The sequence below is a fragment of the Hippopotamus amphibius genome, chromosome 8 (assembly GCF_030028045.1).
Source record: "Hippopotamus amphibius kiboko isolate mHipAmp2 chromosome 8, mHipAmp2.hap2, whole genome shotgun sequence".
NCBI lineage: Eukaryota > Metazoa > Chordata > Mammalia > Artiodactyla > Hippopotamidae > Hippopotamus > Hippopotamus amphibius.
In genome coordinates, this window is record NC_080193.1 from 125,076,181 (window position 1) to 125,093,639 (window position 17,459).

Consider the following 17,459-nt stretch of genomic DNA (forward strand, 5'->3'; position numbering starts at 1 on the left):
CAAGGACTCGGGTTTAAAGGTTATGAGGAGCTATTCAAACTCAATTGTATCTAGTTCCCCTCTCACTTTTCCCACTGCCTTAAATGTAAGATGGAACTAGTCATAGACCAGTTCAAGGAATACATGCTTCCAAGATTATAAAATGAAGATTCATTAATTCCCTTATTTATGATTTCAATCAACATTTCTTGAGGACCCTGACAAGCTAGGAACATACGCTAGGTGCTGAAGGTCAAAGACATCCTGAAAGACACGTTCTGAAGTGGAAGCCAACTGCAAGCAACTGGTTATAGCTAACTTGAAATAAACTGCCCATCTTTTGTGTTGTTGTTTTCTCTACTTTTCTTCTTTTGTCTTTTCTATATTTCTTTATTTTTCATTCTTTCTCTCTCGATCTTTTTTCTTTTGTTTTCTCTATGTTCCCCTTCTTTTTTCACTATCTCATTCTGCCATGTTATTTTCAAAAGGCTGATCTTGTCTTCTTTTGTCTCCCCTACTTGTTTCACAGTACCAATATTTATCAATGGACGAAGGACAAACCACCACTCTGCCCAACTAAGGGTCGTTTTGCAATCTTAGGCATCTGAGATTATACCAAAAGGATGAAAAAAAAATGTGTAAACCATTGAATGAGTGGATAAAGCTATTGGGAAAAAAGATAAAGGTGTTAAGAAGGACCATGTTTTCTGAACAAAAAGCTCCTGGATTAATCAGTATCGTCTGTGTTTTACTGTGGTAGTAAACAGCCTCCAAATGTCAGTGGCTTAATCCAAAAAAGTTTATTTCTTGCTGATGTCCAACATGGGGCTGTGGATGACACGGCTCCACCAAGTCATTTAGGAATCCAGGATACTGGGCCCTCTGTCATCTCAACAGATGCTTCCAAGCTCACTTCTGCAGAGAAGGAGAGAGCTGGAGGGTCTTCTGACAATAAAATGCTTTGGCCTGGAAGTGACACACAGTACCTCTGCTCACAACAGACCAGGCACACGGCCTAGCCACCTGCAGAGGAGCTGAGCCATGTAGCCTCCATACTCCTGAGAGGAGAGGACACCTAAGTCTTTGTGACCCTAGGAGTGTCCAGCACAGCACTCAGGGTCAGCAAGTTTGAAATGAAGACCACGGAAGTCCCAAATGTCCGGCTGCTGTGCCTGAAGGACAAGTGTAGAACAAATAGCTAAGTTAGGTTCCTCAGCAACAGACCTAAGTCCTAGCCCGTCTGGTTGCTGTTTTACAAATGCATCTTTCTGGCTACACAAACTCTTCCCCACCTCAGGCAACCTCTCCCACAGATCCTTGTATATGAAGGCAGCATTTTTAATAAACCTACGTGTGTCCTTTTATCCAATAAAGCATCAATCACAGATTACTAAAATAATTCATCCCTAAGTTTGAAATATTCCTTTTAATTTACTTCTTTAATTAAGGGAGGTGTGGGGTTTGTGAGGCTTGGACCATTAGGAAGCATAACGTTCTGAGCTGAGACTGGGAGGCAATCCCTGGCCTGTGACAGCGTGATGGAGCGAGGCTGCCAGTGAGTCCGGCTGTCAAGGATGACGGGACAGCTGCATCTACTGTGGCCACCAACCTGAATATGTAACCGAGTGCATCACCTCCCTCAGACACATGCTCTCAAAGTGAAATTAACTTTATGGGGTACGCAATTGTAAAGTCTTTTTGGATGGTTTTATGTAATGACCCAGGAGTTTGCAGACAAGTGACTTTGGGGTAGCTGTAAACTAGAGTTAGCCTATACTTCTGGACTTCCTAAAACACCAAAGATTGAGATCCTAAGGGTCATTCATCCAAGAGTGGGTACATGCTCATGACTGATCCCTTAATGAAATCCAGTCTAGAAGAGGAGAAAGCTGACAAAATCAGCTCAACACAATGGAAATTAAGAGCTGAGACTCCAAATCTAGACTGATTCTTTGCATCTTGGCTGCCCAGTTATGAGCTTTGTTTAATCTTGAGCAAACTATAGGTTGTCTTTAAACTTTAGTTTCCCATAAAATGAAGATGAAAATAATACTTGTCTCAGAGACCTGTTGTAAGAATTAAATGAGGTGATAATACTTAGCATAGTGCCTGGTTCATACCAAGAGGTCAGAAAATGTTGCTAGTAGCTATTGTATTACTGATATTTTTCAGGGTAGCAAGCATGTATGGAGTGTGACTTTAAGCAAAACACTGTGCTAGACACTGAAAGGTATGCTTGAATGAATAAATCAGAGTCTGCCTTCAGGGATTTGCAAATGTGTACATGTGCATGTATGCGTGTGTGTGCGTGTGAGAGAGAGAGAGCTAGAGAGAGGGAGAATTGGAAGATGTAGGGGTAGAGTGAAGAGAGAATAATTGGGAGAAGAAAAATACAAGGTAACAAAATAAAAATAAATAATATTTAATTGTGGGCTTACTCTGTAATAGGTACTTTACATAGATAGATTTTTATATAACGAATCTCATTTAATGTTCATCCAACCCTATGGGTAGGCATTATTAATGTTCTCATTTTACTTTTAAAGAAAAGAGGCCTTAGAAAGATGAGGTCAGTTGCATGTGTCAGTTGCGGGTGACGCATGGGGTTGGGGAATTAGAGAGGGCACAGGGCTGTGTGGTCGACTTGACTGGAGCACAGGAGAGGGCTGGCCAACTGGAACATGAGGTAGTAGGTGCTCCAGCGAAGTCCTGCTCATCAGCACAGGTGGTCATTGCCCACACGGAGTCCGAGGCCATCTCTGATTTTGTCCACACAGTCATTAGTGGCATGCTGTTTGACCAAGAAACAGAAGACTGCCTTGATGCAGTCACCACATCTTTGAGAGGCTGGAAGACTAAAAACACATATGCAGCTTCAAATCTTGTGGCAAGCCCAGGACATGCCAAAACAGCCATCAGTGGCAAACCAGCCCCACATGGCAGCCGCTGAAGGCAAAAACTTCATGGTGATCCAAGGCTGACCACTGGGTGGAGCCTGGCTGGACTTGGTAACAAACCTGAGCACAGTGGTTAGAACCCAAACCAACGTCTGTATCGCTCCACCTCCTGTTTGTCTTTCCAACACTACAAGACCAAGATCATCATCAGTATCAGAGTTTTTACTCCACCCCCCCCCCCACTAATATGTTTTATTATGAATTCAGAGGTAAAATATAAAAGTATAAAGAAACTTGGAAACTTCAGATTCTTCTAGACTTTTGCCCCATTAAACACTTTGGGAGGAAAGGTAATCTCCACGTAAAATCTCCATTAAAATAACCTTGTGGGCTTATCTGAAATTAGCACTTCCAGAATTCTTGCTCTGACTCTTGGTTTAGTTGACCTACTTGTGTCTTGATCTTATACTTGATAAGTTCCTCTAATCAGATAAGAAAACAGTTGAGCATTTCTGGACTGTAGACCAACCTTAATGTTATTTGAAAATAGGAGTTGGGCTTGGGGGTTAGGTTTTTCCCTTTTTATTTGTGTATGATTTAGTGTTCATCCTGCACTAGACACTAAAATGCATTGTTTAATTATCTGAGCTCAACACACCATTTTATAATTCATTAGTCAGTTGCTCTTTGCAAAAGCTTATTTCTTATGAAACAAAAGTGGGAATCATGCAACTGGACTATTTATCTCTCTTTAGGGGTTGGGGGTTAATATCTGATAGCTCATAACATCTTTATTATAATGCATTTATAATGATTTACTGGAATCATTCTATGGCTAAGTATCTAATGTCAAAGCCGGGATCTGGCATGAAATAAAATGCTGTATCCTTGGGTAGCTCTAGGGGAAAAAAGGCCTCATCCAATATTTTCTGTGTAATTCTACAAACTGTAATAAGGGTAGGGGTAATTGCTTTAATGTCAATTAAGCTATTAATAATGCCTGTCTTGTCATTCCTAAATATAGCAGAGTCTCAATCATACATTACTGTCCCCTACAAGACTGTACAGAAATGAGATCACAGCTTCTGCATATCAGGAGGTGTCTAGCATCCAGCCTTTCCTCCTTTACATAAAAGAAAGTTTGGAGGTTGATTTACTTGTTTTTGGTGAAAAATTTCTACTTAGACACATATATGTATTTATAAGGGCAAGTGTTAGCAATCCTTTGAGCAGAGACAACCCATCCTTGAAAACTGTTCCCTGTTCTTGTTCTGCTTCTAGATGATCACAGTAGGGTGCTCCTTAGCAGGACCAGTGTTCCAGGGGCCAGGTCCCTGATTGATGGACCAGACAGTCTCATAATAACCGGCCAGGCATTTTAGAGTTGGGAGCATTCATTCTAGCTGCACGCGGTGCTCGGCTATGTGCATGTTGTTCCCAGGCAACCTGGATGCACACAAGTTCCTCAAGGACAGACACACAGCAGGGTAAAGCACATGAGACTGTCACAGAGTAAAGGGTCCTGCGGTCCATCGGCAAATTTCAGCAGATACGGTCAAGGGTAAAGGCGTATTTGGAATAGGGACTAAGAACTGAACTGTGGGCTCTTGGTGAATAGAGATAATGTTGCCAACTCGCCCAGATCAGCTCTAAATCAGAGCCACTTATCTCACAGCAAAGAAGGACCCAGATAAGACCTCCTTCTGTAGTTGGCACTTATATTTCTCCTGGGCTAAGATTTCTGAGCAGCCACTTCCTTTTGCCCCCCTTGTTGGCCATCTTGGTGAAGTGAACTTCTACTTGACGATATTTAGAGCTCATTAATTTGTCCCAAGGAAGCTTATTGTATGGCAGTTTAATGACAGAAAACTGTTTTAATGCAAATGGACATGTAATCCCACTAAGCCACTCTGAGGGTGTAAATTTAAAACAATTGCTAGCAGCTGACACCAGAGTTTAATAAGATGGAGGGCTAGTTCCCAGATCCTGGTACGCCCAGAGGACCCTGCCTGGACACCCAGCCCTGGCAGTTTTAGTGCAGCCGGCGGTTACCATGGTGATCAGAAGGGGGGAGCTTCAGCAAGCCCCTCTGAGGTGATGAGGCTCCAAGCTCTGGAGGAGTGGGTGGGAGTGCAAGGAGAGGGAGAGCTCTGTGCTGGGAGGAAATGAAGGGTGAGTGGGTGTCTTCTGCTCGTTATCCCTCAGGGCATGAGGCGGGGGAAGATGCTACTGAGACCCAGGAGGCAGCTTTTGCCTTGGCTTATAAATGCCTGATCCGGGCAAATCACCACAGAAAGAGCACAAAACATTGCCTGGGACCCCACTTTTTCAGCAGGTAAAGGGGGAAGCCTGCCTCCGGAAGGGGGACAGAAATGAGACTGAGTAGGGGTTTGTGAATATTTGCTAGATTATAATGCTGTTGAGTACTACATCATTCTCCGGAGAGCCCTGAATAAGGTTATTATGGGTGAAGTCATTTTTGTAATAAAGTTGGCTCTAACTCTGGGTCATCAATCACAGGTTCTGGTACTAAAAAAATTACTAAACATGCCTCCGTTACCACATACTGTCCTCCTTTTAAATACTTTGATTTTACTACAAATCCTCCATTGACTGAGATGGGGGAAATACACACAATGAGCAAATGATTCCTTCAGTCCCAGGCAGCAGCCCTGGCGGCATCTGGGCCTCCTGGAATGATTTCCTGAGGTGTGATGTTATTTATGGCGTTCTTTCTCTATCAAAAAGGCAAACAGCATCCCGAGTGACCCTGGAGCATTTGCATCATTGCTTCTCTTGCTAATTGATTCATCCCCTGGCAGGGCCTGAGACACGGGCTGTTAGCTGGACGCTCTCTCTCCGCGGCAGATCCTGTGGATTAAGGTGCATGATAAGCAAAGATGTTAATAAAATTGTTAAATGTCAAAACTGCAAAACCCACACCCATTCAGAGTCCATCAGCTCTCCTGGAATGATTCCGTAAAATACCATCTCCTCCCCTTGTCCTTTTCTCAGTCTAAACTTCATAACCTTTGTTAAGAAAGAAGATTAAGAACTGTTATTAACAACACTGATTGTTTAATTTCTTTCATAACTTCTTCCTTCCAAGGAAGAGTCCAGCACAGAATGAAAAGGAATGTTATCACATGAAGTGCATTTCAGATGTAATAAAGCAGAAAGGAGAGGGTGGCCCCAGTGGCAGTTGTAAGAGGGACAAAGTGTGGATCTCTATAGCTCAGTGGCTGCAAAGCAGAAAATGAAGATTGTAAAAACGTCACATAAAGAAAAAATGCACAGTGGATTCGTTTTGCGATGCCCATAATTCAGTAATGCCTTTAAGTAGCTAGAAGAAATATAATAAATGTTTTTCCACAACATTGATCATACTGTATCAGAGGAAATATTAGTGTGCAGGGAGCCATGATTATACTGGTAGTAATTCTCGGTGCAGAAAACTAGTAGAAGATGGGACCCTTTATAGGCCCAACTTTTATTGGCTGCAGTTATTTACCTTTAAGAATACGCCTAATACATTGTCCTATAGCTAAATATTTTTGTGAAAATTCAAACCAGCAGTATCAGTAAATCAGAAATCCTGCCACCATTTTATAGAATTTATATAGATATTTTCCTGTAGATGCTCTGATATGTTCCAGAATACAAAACCAGCCAATTGACCATGTAAACATTCTAGAATGTCTGTAAAACAGATTCTTCTTCTGTATTCTGAACCTGGATAGGAGCAGACAGGTTTGTGGCATGTGATTCCATCCAAATGCCACCTGTATATATATAACATCTCCCTAAAGAAATTAAACGGAATATTAGATTATATACTGCAGTAAAACTATACCCGAAGCTATAAGCCAGGAGAGGATATGCATGTTGTGCAACTGTTTTGTTTTGTTTTCCTGAAACACCGAAGAAAGCTTTTCAAGGCACGACTTTTCTTTAGGGAAAAAAAAGAAGGGAACTGATCCCTCATGCCAGCCTCTTGCTCCTCGGACTGGCAGGAGCTGGTAATGCGGTGGCCGTGGCCATCTTGGTGTAGGAGGTCCCAGCCTGTCAAGGGGGAGTTTCCACCTTTGCTCTCAAGGGACCCCATGCTTAACTCTAGAAATCTTTGAATCTGAGTCCCAGGGTGCACAAGATAAGAGCCTCCCAGCCAGACTCCTGCAGAACTAAAAGGAGAGGTGAGACCTGGGTGTGTTAATTATCCATGTATTCCCCACAAAGAAGCAAGAAGCCAGAGGCATCTCTAAGTGAAGACACTGGGAGAGCAGTGATAGGAACACGCATTCTTTTGCTTCAGAGCCTGGATAATCCCCTTTGCAGTTCAAAGGCCTTGTAAAAGCAAACAAACCTGGCTAAAGCCTGCAGATTTTCCTGCTGTTTCAATGCGCATCTTCCCTAACTCTCACCGACACAAATGGGAATCGTTTCCCAGACTTGCCTTGCGGAGAGCATCCCCATCTCTTTGTCCTGGTGCTCTCTGCTGAGTGCTCCTCACAGGTTTCACGTGCATGTGCTCCTTCAATCCGACACATCTGCTGTGTGGTTCTTTCTCCTCTGGTAGGGCACAGCGGGGGTACATGAGCTGAAGGGCATTTGGAGATCTTTATGGAATTATGTCTTGATTATCTTATTGGAGTTGGATAGATATTCAGCTTGTTTGTTTGTTTATTCCCTCCTCTAACAAGGAGGATTTGAGAGGGTGCCTGTAAGTTCTTCCCATCTTGAGAACTTTGAAGAGGCAGACAGATGAAGGGAAAGAACCTCCATAAGAGGAGGGAGTCTAAGACTGAGAAACAGCTTGGCACAAGATGATGGTTTCTCTGAAGCAGTGCTGCCTGGGAAGCTGGGAAGCAGTCACCTGATGTGCTCAGCACTGACACGGGCATAAATAATTCACAGGCCGAGGTGACCTAACAAGCTTCTGTTGAGAGTTCTTTCCCAGCATGACAGAGGGGGAAGCCTTGCCAGCATTCTCCTACAAGTGGCACTGTTCTAGGTACCCCAGCAGCAGCTAGTCTCAGATTTTTTTTTTAATGAAAATTATTATTTTTTATCGTAGTTAATTGGCTGGCAGTTGAGGGATTGCAGTTTAAAACAAGAAATTAGGGGGAGGCTAATTATCTCTTTGAATTCCCTCTTTAGATCTATTATTACACATGGACGTATTACCAAAACTTATTAAAGATCAGAGAGTGGTCCTGTTCTTTCTTCTCTCTCCTTCCTTCCTCCCTCCCTCCCTCACTTCCTCCATTCCTTCTTTCCTTCCTTTCTTCCTTCCTTTTTCCTTTCCTTCCTCCTCCTCTTTATTTTCCTTTCCTTTTCTTCTCTTTCCCCTTCTTCTTTCTCTTCATCTCCAATGACTGGGAAAAAATCGTAATGAACTTCTTAGAGCAATTCCACAATGATGAAAATGTTCAGGGTCACAGATGCCTTCCCTGGAGTATTTAACAGTGAAATCAGGTACAGCTTTCATTTCTGCTGTGTCTGCAGCATGCATGCAGTCTCATTTGTGCTTGAAAAAACATCTGAGTGTGCTTAGGATGGTCAGGGAGACCTTTGGAGAGTAGACCCACTATAATTTTAGTAAAATTAAAAAACATCAAAATAACTAACAGAAAAACAGACTTTGGAAACTACTTAGGAAATAAACAGAGTGAATGTTGCTTTACTTGGCATCCAGCCTGACTTATTGACTTACACTGAGGCCAGGTAAAAAATGTAGACCACATTTGACAATACGGAATATTTGATTATAATTTAAAACTTGTTTTATATTTTAAAATGAGATTCACTTGTAATTATCTCAACAACCGCTGGATGTCACTGTTGCATACATCTGGGCAGTAAAAACTTCCCACTTAGACAATCTGAAAGGAGCATTTTAAGAGCTGTCGTGTTACCTCCTTGACACTCTACTTTTTGATTGAACACATGCTATCACGCTCAGACGACTCTCTCCTCCATTCAGTGTAGTCAGCCCAGTTCTCAGTTATGATACTCTACTGGGAATTCTTCTAATTTATACAGGATGAGATTCCTCAAACAATTATTTTCTTCACTATATTTAAAAGACTATGTTACTTTTGTAATAGTTCCTAACATTGTGTATTAATTATAACTAGCACACTCTGGATACCAAATGGAGTGAAGTGAACACGTAACCATAAAACACCCTGGATTTATAAAGTGCCTTTTTTCCCCTCAAAGTGCTTACAGCAGTTTCATATCTATTTGCTCATCTGTCTTCCCAACATCCCTAGGGGGTTACCTGCTTTAATGCTTTTATGAGTCTAAGTTGACCTGTGAAATAAATTGAATGAAGTAATTATTTGCACTGGCATCCCAGGAGTAGAGCAAAAGCAAACACTGAAAATGTGTTCCAGGCAGCTAATTATAGTTTGCAAAAATAACTCGTTGAAATTTTGGTAGTTCTGTTTTTGTTTTTTTTTTTCTTTTTCAATTACTTTAAAAAATTCTTAATTCCTGGACCTTTTACCTGTTCTTTTAAATATGCATTAAAAAATCTGGGCCATCTTGTGCAGCTGACATTATGTAGAAATTAGATCTGGAGACTTTTCCAAACCTGAAAGAAGCTTGGCCCGGTAAAAGTGCTAAACTAGAGCATGACCAATAGAAAGAAATGGGAGAACCAATTGGAACAGTAGTTAGATTTCTCTATAGTTAGAAGTGACCATGAGCTTCACTTTAGCTGTTCAGTTTCAGCTTTTTCTTTTTCCTAAAACCTTGGAGTGGTTTTCTTTAGCTTCCTCTCGTGCCTTTGCACTAGGGAAACCAGAGCTGTTCCTGGAGGACTATTGGCCTAGATTTTAGTGGGGGAGGTGGGGAGGGGAGGCCCCCTCTGTTCTAGTGAATAATCAGAGAGTTGTGTTGCCTGCCATCTATGAGATGCTTTGATCCAAAATTTCAGTCATTGTTTCCACATTTAGGGGCTGGAATGAACATCAAAGAAGTGGGTGTACGGAATTTACTGAATTCCAAAGAAGTACAATAACATACAGAGGATATAAGCAAATCCCAGTGGCAAAATTTGCTGCCAATTCTTGCACATAATAGAGGCCCTGAAGTGACAGTCTATCTTTGACAAACGCATAATGATATCAATGCCAAGGGAAGGAACTAGCATGCTGAAAGGTGAATAAAAGAGTTGGGAACAATTCTGTGGACTTACACATTTCCTTAGTGTGTTTTCACACAACAAGGAAAGCAGATGACACAAGTGCATTAGGTAATAATTGGACAGGGCTGCAAACTCACCAGCAGTTTTAAACTGACCTGGCTTTTTCAGGATGCAGCTCTAAAGATGAAAATAAAATGTGATTAGGAATTACTCATCTTCTAGAGGGGAAAAAAAAAAAAGAAACAAGGAAAGTGAAAATAGCTTGCTTAGTCTGTCTTGGCTAGTTCCAGATTTTAAAGCCCATATGTTGTTTGCTATAACTTCTTCGCCTCCCAGGGCCAATGCATTCCAAACGCTTCAACTAGTGCACTGCACCAAGTAGCTAGGAAGTTAGAGCTCATTTGTATCCACAGTCTTTGTTCAAATATGGATTAATTTTGGTTAATTTCAGTGGGCACACATAAAGTAAAGTGCACAGAACTGAAACCACTGAAGTCAGGCCATCGTGTGATCATCTAAAAACCTACTTTTCAAGCTCCTTTAAGTTTTATTTTTGAAATAAAAACAGTAAAATGACTGTAAAAAGTTTCCAAAAGCATTGACATTATGAGCAATTGCTAACCAAGGCTATTCCCAGAATGATGAAGCAAATTTGGATAGAATTCTAGAAAAGCTAACTGCCCTGCAGTGCTGGCTATAAATATTTCATTCAGAAGGTGATTTGATAAGCATCCTGTGGTATGTGGCTCTTGCCTCCAGGGCCAGGTATCTATGTAGAGGCATATTGTGCTGCTGTCACCAAGGTCAGCGTTGGAGGGCAAAGCAGATTCTTGCCTGTAGGCTTCTATCCTTTTACTATGGAGATAAGTACTTAAGGCCTTCTGGAGGCTGCGTTAAAAAACCAGACTGGGTGTGGATGTTTAAAGGAAGGAGTCTCAAAAATGCCACAGTACATGGAAACAGCTTACAGGGTTCATGAGCACAGTCCGGTAATGAATCGGGTACGAGTAAGACCAAGATGTGTGTGTTCATTTGAAACCCTCCAGGGTTGAGCAAAAAATTGTGCCAGCTGCACATAGTGCCAGCATTTCTGTCCTGTGCACTAGGCAATCAGAGCATATTTGCTTACATACACCAAAACCGTTTCCAACACAACCCCCACAGTTCTTCAGTGTTTCTTACAAAATTTCTCCTACAGCCTTGCACTGCATAATAAAGGAGCTCATAGAAGGATCCTGCTCTGTTTATTGTGCGTGTTAAGTAAATGCAATTATTTTCATTATTTCCAACTCGATAATGAAATGACTGAGTGCCCAGCAACATTAGAAAATGGACAAACACGTATTCAACTGGCTGGATGAACCATGGCTTTCTGGTATTAAAAGTGTAATATTTATGAGTTAATTTAATCATAGAAGAAAATATTGAGTAGGTGACTCAGTAAAATGATGACTGTGTATTATGTTTTTGCCATGCAGCTGGATAAACATATTCAATGACAGACCTTGGTAAGAACTGCAAAGATGCTCTTGACAATGGCATGAGTAAATATTAGGTGCTGCCTAGAATTCACGGCATTTGAGGCCTTGAGCAAAGCCAGGTGAGTTTTAGCAGGAAAACATGAAGAAGCCATGTATGCATGTTAGGGTTATATAAACATTGGGTTCTTTCTCTGCTGCCCAGGAATGGCTCTAACATTCGTTTTCATCTACATCGCGGACAGATTTTTTTTTTTTTTTTTTTTTTTACACACATTATGTTTACACTTCTGGGCATGCACTTTAGTATCAAGACCCAGCGTTGTGTATAACAAAGGGAGTCCAACTCGAGGATGGAAGATGCCTTAGAGGACTGGGGCAGGGAGGGTGGGGGGGACTCGAGGCGGGGGGGAGTCAAGGAAGGGAGGGAATACGGGGATATGTATATAAAAACAGATGACTGAACTTGGTGTACCCCTCAAAAAAAAAAAAAAAAAGACCCAGCGTTGGGGGAAGCTCCTGGTAAGTTTTTCAACAACATGGACTTGGAGGGAAAGAAATACTTTGTCTAGGCTACAAAGAGCTGACAAGATTGTATTTTGTAGTGACCCAATGCAATCTATGTACAACAGTAAATTTAGAAATTCCTTTAGATTTATTCTTGAATTTCCTTAGGACATATGGTTTCAGATTCCAAGAAGGACCATAAGAGAAAACGATAGATGGGCTGACATTTTTTTTTTGGGGGGGTACACCAGGTTCAGTCATCTGTTTTTATACACATATCCCCGTATTCCCTCCCTTCCTTGACGCCCCCCCCTCGAGTTCCCCCCACCCTCCCCGCCCCAGTCCTCTAAGGCATCTTCCATCCTCGAGTTGGACTCCCTTTGTTATACAACAACTTCCCACTGGCTATCTATTTTACAGTTGGTAGTATATATATGTCTGTGCTACTCTCTCGCTTCGTCTCAGTTTCCCCTTCACCCCCCGCCCCCTCCCATACCTCGAGTTCTCCAGTCCATTCTCTGTATCTGCGTCCTTGTTCTTGTCACTGAGTTCATCAGTACCATTTTTAGATTCCGTATATGTGAGTTAGCATACAATATTTGTCCTTCTCTTTCTGACTTACTTCACTCTGTATGACAGATTGTAGGTCTATCCACCTCATTACATATAGCTCCATCTCATCCCTTTTTATAGCTGAGTAATATTCCATTGTGTATATATGCCACATCTTCTTTATCCATTCATTTGTTGATGGGCATTTAGGTTGCTTCCATGTCCTGGCTATTGTAAAGAGTGCTGCAATAAACATTATGGTACAAGTTTCTTTTGGGATTATGGTTTTCTTTGGGTATATGCCCAGGAGTGGGATTACTGGATCATATGGAAGTTCTACTTGTAGTTTTTTAAGGAACCTCCAAATTGTTTTCCATAGTGGCTGTACCAACTTACAGTCCCACCAACAGTGCAGGAGAGTTCCCTTTTCTCCACACCCTCTCCAACATTTGTTGTTTCCAGACTTTGTGATGATGGCCATTCTGATTGGTGTGAGGTGATACCTCATTGTGGCTTTGACTTGCATTTCTCTGATGATGAGTGATGTTGAGCATCTTTTCATGTGTTTGTTGGCCATCTGTATGTCTTCTTTGGAGAAATGTCTGTTTACGTCTTCCGCCCATTTGTGGATTGGGTTATTTGCTTTTTTGGTATGAAGCTGCATGAGCTGCTTGTATATTTTGGAGGTTAATCCTTTGTCCGTTGTTTCATAGGCAATTATTTTTTCCCATTCTGAGGGCTGCCTTTTAGTCTTGTTTATGGTTTCTTTCGCTGTGCAAAAGCTTTTAAGTTTCATGAGGTCCCATTTGTTTATTCTTGATTTTATTTCCATGATTCTAGGAGGTGGGTCCAAAAGGATCTTGCTTTGATGGATGTCAAAGAGTGTTCTGCCTATGTTTTCCTCTAGGAGTTTTATAGTGTCTGGCCTTACATGTAGGTCTTTAATCCATTTGGAGTTTATTTTTGTGTATGGTGTTAGGAAGTGTTCGAATTTCATTCTTTTACATGTTGCTGTCCAATTTTCCCAGCACCACTCATTGAAGAGGCTGTCTTTTTTCCATTGTATACTCGTGCCTCCTTTGTCAAAGATAAGGTGCCCATATGTGTTTGGGCTTACTTCTGAGTTCTCTATTCTATTCCATTGATCTTCCTTTCTATTTTTGTGCCAGTACCATACTATCATGATCACTATGGCCTTGTAGTATAGTTTGAAGTCAGGAAGCCTGATTCCACCAACTCCATTTTTCCTTCTCAAGATTGCTTTGGCTATTCGGGGTCTTTTGCGTTTCCATACAAATCATAAGATTTCTTGCTCTAGTTCTGTGGAAAATGCCATTGGTAATTTGATGGGGATTGCATTGAATCTGTAAATTGCTTTGGGTAGTACAGTCATTTTCACAATGTTGATCCTTCCAATCCAGGAACATGGTATGTCCCTCCATCTGTTTGTGTCGTCTTTGATTTCTTTCATCAATGTCTTAAAGTTTTCTGCATACAGATCTTTTGCCTCCTTAGGCAGGTTTATTCCTAGGTATTTTATTCTTTTTGTTGCAGTGGTGAATGGGAGAGTTTCCTTAATTTCTCTTTCTGTTCTTCCGTTGTTAGTGTATAGGAATGCAAGAGATTTCTGCCCATTAATTTTGTATCCTGCTACTTTACTAAACTCATCAATGAGTGCTAGCAGTTTTCTGGTAGAGTCTTTAGGGTTTTCTATATAATATCATGTCATCTGCAAAGAGTGACAATTTGACTTCTTTTCCAATTTGGATTCCTTTTATTTCTTTTTCTCCTCTGATTGCTGTGGCTAAAACTTCCAAAACTATGTTGAATAATAGTGGTGAGAGTGGACACCCTTGTCTTGTTCCTGTTCTTAGAGGGAATTCTTCCAGTTTTTCCCCATTGAGAACGATGTTGGCTTTTAGTTTTTCATATCTGGTTTTTATTATGTTGAGGTAATTTCCTTCTATGCCCATTTTCTGGAGAGCTTTCATCATAAATGGATGTTGAACTTTGTCAAAAGCTTTTTCTGCATCTATTGAGATGATCATATGGTTTTTATCCTTCAATTTGTTGATATGATGTATCACGTTGATTGATTTGGGTATATTGAAGAATCCTTGCATCCCAGGGATAAACCCCACTCGATCATGGTGTATGATTTTTTTAATGTGCTGTTGGAGTCTGTTAGCTAGTATTTTGTTGAGGATTTTTGCATCTATATTCATCAGTGATATTGGTCTGTAGCTTTCTTTTTTTGTGACATCTTTGCCTGGTTTTGGTATCAGGGTGATGGTAGCCTCGTAGAATGAGTTTGGGAGTGTTCCTCCTTCTGCAATATTTTGGAAGAGTTTGAGAAGGATAAGTGTTAGCTCTTCTCTAAATGGTTGATAGAATTCGCCCGTGAACCCATCTGGTCCTGGGCTTTTGTGAGTTGGGAGATTTTTAATCACTGCCTCAATTTCCATACTTGTGATTGGTCTGTTCATAGTTTCTATTTCTTCCTGGTTCAGTCTTGGAAGATTGTATTTTTCTAAGAATGTATCCATTTCTTCCAGGTTATCCAATTGATTGGCATAGAGTTGCTTGTAGTAGTCTCTCATGATGTTTTGTATTTCTGAGGTGTCCGTTGTGACTTCTCCTTTTTCATTTCTAATTCTGTTGATTTGCATCTTCTCCCTTTTTTTCTTGATGAGTCTGGCTAATGGTTTATCAATTTTGTTAATCTTCTCAAAGAACCAGCTTTTAGTTTTATTTATTTTTCCTATGGTTTCTTTCCTTTCTTTTTCATTTATTTCTGCTCTGATCTTTACGATTTCTTTCCTTCTGCTCACTTTGGGGTTTCTTTGTTCTTCTTTCTCTAGTTGTTTTAGGTGTAAGGTTAGGTTGTTTATTCGATCATTTTCTTGTTTCTTAAGGTAGGACTGTATTGCTATAAACTTCCCTCTTAGAACTGCTTTTGCTGCATCCCACAGGTTTTGGGTTGTTGTGTTTTCGTTGTCATTTGTTTCTAGATATTTTTTGATTTCCTCTTTGATTTCTTTAGTGATTCCTTGGTTGTTTAAGAGTGAATTGTTTAGCCTCCATGTGTTTGTATTTTTTGCAGTTTTTTTCCTGTAATCGATATCTAGTCTCATGGCGTTGTGGTCTGAGAAGATGCTTGATATGATTTCAACGTTCTTGAATTTGCTGAGGTTTGATTTGTGACCCAAGATGTGATCTATCCTGGAAAATGTTCCGTGTGCACTTGAGAAGAACGTGTATTCTGTCATTTTTGGATGGAATGTCCTATAAATATCAATTAAGTCGAGATGGTCTAATGTGTCATTTAAAGCTTGTGTGTCTTTATTTTCTGTTTGGATGATCTGTCCATTGATGTAAGTGGGGTGTTCAAGTCTCCCACTATTATTGTGTTCCTGTCGATGTCCCCTTTTATAGCTGTTAGCATTTGCCTTATGTATTGAGGTGCTCCTATACTGGGGGCATAGATATTTACTATTGTGATATGTTCTTCTTGAATGGATCCCTTGATCATTATGTAGTGTCCTTCCTTGTCTCTTGTAATAGTCTTTACTTTCAAGTGTAATTTATCTGATATGAGTATTGCTACTCCAGCTTTCTTTTGACTTCCATTTGCATGGAATATCTTTTTCCATCCCTTTACTTTCAGTCTATATGTATCCCCTGGTCTGAAGTGGGTTTCTTGTAGGCAGCATATAGAAGGGTCTTGTTTTTGTATCCATTCAGCCAGTCTATGTCTTTTGGTTGGAGCATTTAATCCATTTACATTTCAGGTGATTATTGACATGTGTGTTCCTATTGCCATTTTCTTAATTGTTTTGGGTTTGTTTCTGTAGGTCTTTTCCTTCTCTTGTGTTTCCTACTTAGAGAAGTTCCTTTAGCACTTGTTGTAAGGCTGGTTTGGTGGTGCTGAATTCTCTTAACTTTTGCTTGTCTGGAAAGCTTTTGATTTCTCCCTCAAATCTGAATGAGATTCTTGCTGGGTAGAGTATTCTTGGCTGTAGGTTTCTCTCTTTCAGGACTTTCAGTATATCCTGCCATTCCCTTCTGGCCTGCAGAGTTTCTGTAGAAAGGTCAGCTGTTATCCTTATGGGTTTTCCCTTATATGTTGTTTGTTGCTTTTCTCTTGCTGCTTTTAATATTTTTTCTTTGTGTTTAATTGTTGTTAGTTGGATTAATATGTGTATTGGTGTATTTCTCCTTAGGTTTATTCTGTATGAGACTCTCTGTGCTTCTTGGACTTGGTTAATTATTTCCTTTCCCATGTTGGGGAAGTTTTCCACTATAACCTCTTCAAATATTTTCTCAGACCCTTTCTTGTTTTCTTCTTCTTCTGGGATGCCTATAATTCGAATGTTGGTACGCTTAATGTTATCACTGAGGTCTCTGAGACTGTCTTCTATTCTTTTTATTCTTTTTTCTTTTTCCTGCTCTGTGGCGTTTATTTCCCCCATGCTATCTTCCAACTCACTTATTCATTCTTCTGCCTCAGTCATTCTGCTGGTTATAGCATCTAGAGTATTTTTAATTTCAGTTGTTTTGTTATCCATTGCTGTTTGTTTTTCTGAGTTCTTATGAACTGTTTCTTGTACTTTATTTTGTTATTGAGATTTTGTATCATTTTTACTATCATTACTCTAAATTCTTTTTCAGGCATTTTTCCTGTTTCCTCCTCATTTATTTGGTCTTGTGGGTTTTTTTCCTGCTCCTTTGCCTGCATGATGTTTCTTTGTTTCCTCATGGTTGTCCAAACTTTTGGGGTTGCTTGTCCGGCTATGTCAGGCTCCCCGCAGTCCTTTCTGTTGTCCGAGGCCTTCTGCTGGTGTTCAGCTGGTTCTCTGTGGGAATTATTGCGTCCTTCCATACATTCCCAAT